This window comes from Trematomus bernacchii, unplaced genomic scaffold (assembly GCF_902827165.1).
Source record: "Trematomus bernacchii unplaced genomic scaffold, fTreBer1.1, whole genome shotgun sequence".
Classification (NCBI taxonomy): Eukaryota; Metazoa; Chordata; class Actinopteri; order Perciformes; family Nototheniidae; genus Trematomus; species Trematomus bernacchii.
In genome coordinates, this window is record NW_022987720.1 from 20,138,656 (window position 1) to 20,143,395 (window position 4,740).

Sequence of the window (4,740 nt, forward strand, 5' to 3'; positions counted from 1 at the left end):
AGAGCAGGGGAAATCACCTCTTTTTGCCCGCTCACAGAGCACCGAAGGACGGACTAGAGACCTCCAGCACCAGTCCCTAACAGGGGGACTCTGTTTATTTCACACCTCCAGGGCGGAGACCGGGAAAATCACCTCTCATTGCCCGCTCACAGAGCCCCGAAGGACGGACTAATTACCTCCAGCATGGGCCCCTAACAGTGGGACTCTGCACCTCCAGCAGAGACCAGGGGGAAATCACCTCTTTTTGCCCGCTCACAGAGCCCCAAGGACGGACTAATTACCTCCAGCATGGGCCCCTAACAGTGGGACCTCCATAACCTTGCACACCCTGAGTCCCCGGGCCCCCACAGTTAAGCACTCCCCCACGGACTAAACACAGGTATTCACACCCACCAGAACCTCGTGCCCCTGGTGACCTTACAAGGGGGTGGTTTTATGGTGCTTCTGTGTCCGCCCATCAGCATCCATATTGGGCCTTCTTCACGGCATCACCCCCCCTTCTGTGGAGGGTATTCTCGTGCCCCTGGTGACCTTACAAGGGGGTGGTTTTATGGTGCTTCTGTGTCCGCCCATCAGCATCCATATTGGGCCTTCTTCACGGCATCACCCCCCCTTCTGTGGAGGGTATTCTCGTGCCCCTGGTGACCTTACAAGGGGGTGGTTTTATGGTGCTTCTGTGTCCGCCCATCAGCATCCATATTGGGCCTTCTTCACGGCATCACCCCCCCTTCTGTGGAGGGTATTCTCGTGCCCCTGGTGACCTTACAAGGGGGTGGTTTTATGGTGCTTCTGTGTCCGCCCATCAGCATCCATATTGGGCCTTCTTCACGGCATCACCCCCCCTTCTGTGGAGGGTATTCTCGTGCCCCTGGTGACCTTACAAGGGGGTGGTTTTATGGTGCTTCTGTGTCCGCCCATCAGCATCCATATTCGGCTTTCTTCACGGCATCACCCCCCCTTCTGGGCTGGAGGTTCAAACACTTTAACTTTTGTTCACCCTCCTCTGGCTTACACCTCCTCCGCCAACACTTGAGCGCTCATCACAGGGTTCAGCACCAAGGAGAGTGCCTCCCCGGTGCTGATGGAAAGTGGCACTTTTTCTGCCCCTGGTAATCATCAAGGTTATTGTTTTTTTTTTTTTTTTTATTTTATTTGAACAAAAAACACAGTTGACAGTACAGAGAGGCTAAAACATAAACTATTTACACGTACTACTGCTACTATAACAGTACTACTAAATTTCTTAACCTACGTTTTAAAGTGCAGTTATGCGCCCTGGAGGTGTTGCACTATTAACAAAATGTATGCCCAGGATTCTGGCACCTTTCCTGGCTTGTAAAGTGCAGTTATGCGCCCTGGAGATATTGTACTATTTACAAAATGTATACACAGGATTATAATAATAATTATATACACGGTATACATATTCACAATGTTTAGCGGGATTCAGGGGACCAAATTAGGCGTCTAATTCTCACGGTGCACCAGGGCAAACAGGTTGAGTCCACGGCCCCTGCCCCATCATCAGGAGTGTCAACCAGCCCCGGTCCCGACTTCATTGGCCTCTTTCCCTCCCGCTTCCGCTTCCGCTGCTGCTGCTGCCGCTCCAATGACCCATCAGGTGAAGATGATAGAGTTGTACTGTTATAGCAGCCCTCTTCGGAGGTCTCCCCATCTGACAGCGGTAGACATCCTTCTGATGATGATGCAGCTGCTGCCGCATCTGATGACGCCCTGAACATGGAGCGGATTCTCAATGCCTCCTTTATACCTGGCGCATTCGCGTAGAACCGGTCCGCCGTGGTTACGTCGTGACACATAAACCTGGCGAGAATCGACCGGCTTTCTGGATCTTGGTGATGCTTGATATTGTCAGCCAGGGCAGTGCGCAGGATTGTGAAGGTGACGGCTGTTTCTAGCCCAGCATCAGCCCATGCCCTCTTCAAGTGAGCGTTCAGGTTCTTGGAGGCCCGATTCCCCCTTGTGAAAAGGAAGAATTCATTCTGAGGACCCAGCAATGCCTCTTTAATCCCCATCCACCGCATGACCCAGCTAAACTCCTCTACTGTAAGCGCCAGCTGTGCTTCGCCATATGTCTTGGCCGTCTTGTGATCCTGCACATGGATGATGTAGCCCTCAGCAGTTCCCCTTATGGCTGCCTCTAAGACCTCACTGTTTTTCATGTTTGCGTACACGCCCGTACGGTGGCCATACAGGAGGCTCCAATGGAGGGTGAGATAGCCATAGAGAAGCTTCTGGGTGGTTGAGGTCGGCGTGCCGGCCATCAGGTCGAGGAGCTCCGGGATGCGCTTCTCAGCGGCCGCCATGGCGGCGAGAAGCTCCGCCTGGCTCGGCAGACGATCCAGTTTGTTCCTCTTCACCTTAAACTGATGTAGAGTGACTGCCTTATTCAAGTGTTTCATGTTGGCTTTCACCTCTCTCATTATGTGGGTCATATCAGACTGGGTGAGCTTGCACCCCCGGGGCTTTGACTCAGACATGTACCCCATGAACTGGTGCACATTCTTCAGGAAGAACTCTGATGTTGTGACTGCCCGGCCCGGCTTTACAATATACTCGCTCCAGCCACGGATCATCTTCATGTTTCTTAGGAACAGCCAGTCTGACAGGCGGTTAACACCATGGGCCATGTATACTATGAAGTTCTTTATCCGGCTGATCTTCGACACAACATTGTCTTTCTGTTTTACTGTCGGAGCGACACCCAAACAGTGATCCAAGTATGTCTGAAGGTACGCCTCCATGCTTCTAGGCAACGTGATTTCACGCATGGTATTCCCCCGTCCACACCCAGTGGACCAGTAATTTGAGGGAGAGGGCAAGTCATTAGCCAGCTTAGAGGCACGGGTCTTCCGGCATACAGGGGTCTCGCTACCGGAGGCTACTGCAAACATGACAGTTTCCACCGGGGTCTTCACAGGGGTCTCGCTACCGGAGGCTACTGCAAACATGACAGTTTCCACCGGGGTCTTCACAGGGGTCTCGCTACCGGAGGCTACTGCAAACATGACAGTTTCCACCGGGGTCTTCACAGGGGTCTCGCTACCGGAGGCTACTGCAAACATGACAGTTTCCACCGGGGTCTTCACAGGGGTCTCGCTACCGGAGGCTACTGCAAACATGACAGTCTTCACCGGGGTCTTCACAGGGGTCTCGCTACTGGAGGCTACTGCAAACATGACAGTCTTCACCGGGCTCTTCTCAGGGGTCTCGCTACCGGAGGAAACTGGTAATATGACAGTCTTCACTGGGCTCTTCACAGGGTTCTTGACCGGTCTCTTTCCACCGGAGGCTACTGCAAGCATGACAGTCTTCATTGGGCTCTTCACAGGGTTCTTGACCGGTCTCTTCCCACCGGAGGCTACTGCAAGCATGACAGTCTTCACCGGGCTCCTCACAGGGGTCTCGCTACCGGAGGTTACTGGGGACTGCATGACAGTCTTCACCGGGCTCTTCACAGGGGTATTGCTGCCTGAGGCTACTGTGTTTATGCCGGAGGTATTTGGGATTGCCAGGCCCTTAAATCGTATACATTCGTCCTCTTCCTCAAGAACAGCAGCACTCTGCTTCCTGGGTTTTAGCTCCTTTTTCAGCCTGGAGCGCAGGGTCTTCACCTCATCATTGAGGGCATCCTTCTGAGCCCTCAATGCCACATTTTCCAGCATCACCTGCCTGCAGTCCTCGTTGTCACACTCGGTATGTGGGGAGAAGGGTGGAGGGTGCCCGGGGTATTCCTCCTCATTGTCTATATCCAATGATGTAGCCATTCCAATGATGGGGTTAGTCTCACGGAGGTCATGGAGCAACTGCAGTGCCACACTATGCTTCAGCCTTGCCATGACCTGATGTGCCTTATGTCGGGACAACTCAGGGTGGTCATGTTTTACATGACGGTCCAGTCTCTTCCCAGCGTACGAACACCCAGCGATGGGACAGGGTTTGGTCCGAACATTTATCCTTCCACTGGCTATTTTCAGGAGGATTCCCCTCTCCTCCAAGTTCCGCACTGCATGCTTGTGCTTAAGGTGTTTGTTCAATGCCAGATAGAAGAGTCTGCACACCGGGCATTCAGATGACATCCTTCCTGAAACACACATAATGATTTTGATCAAAATTATGTTATAGTTCTCCGTTTATATGCGTTAGCGTGAGCGGTGGTTGCGACACTGGGTCCGATGCATCAATTCATGGTGCATGGACGAAGGGAAGTATTGGGTTACCACCGGGTCAGATGGTCCCACTTCCGCACCAACGCGGGGCTGGTGATGGCAACATTGGGTCCGATGCATCAATACATGGTGCCCCGACCATGAGAGGGTTTGGGGTACCCCGGAACCAGGCACCACCCCAGCAGGAAACGGGTTGTATGGTCAAAGGAGGAAAGAGTGATAGAACCGGGGTAAAGCAAAGAAAGTGTCCGACAATAGTGACTTGTGAGGCGGCCAGAGAGTCTGTCATATCTCGGTCCTATCCTCCAGGCAACGCTGTGGCCAAAACTGGGCTAAAAACTAAAAAAACTAAAAAATATTTCATCCAGGGAAATTTGGGTGAAAATGAAAAAAAAGTACCCCAAAATAGTCCTTCATTAGCCAGCAGCAGTCCCCTGTCGACTCATGTGACATTCCTCCAGGGTTACATAGAACCAGGGTGTGGGCTCCGAGCCATCTCCGAGACATCTCTAGTCCGTGTTGATAATGGGGGAAATGTACCCCAAAATAG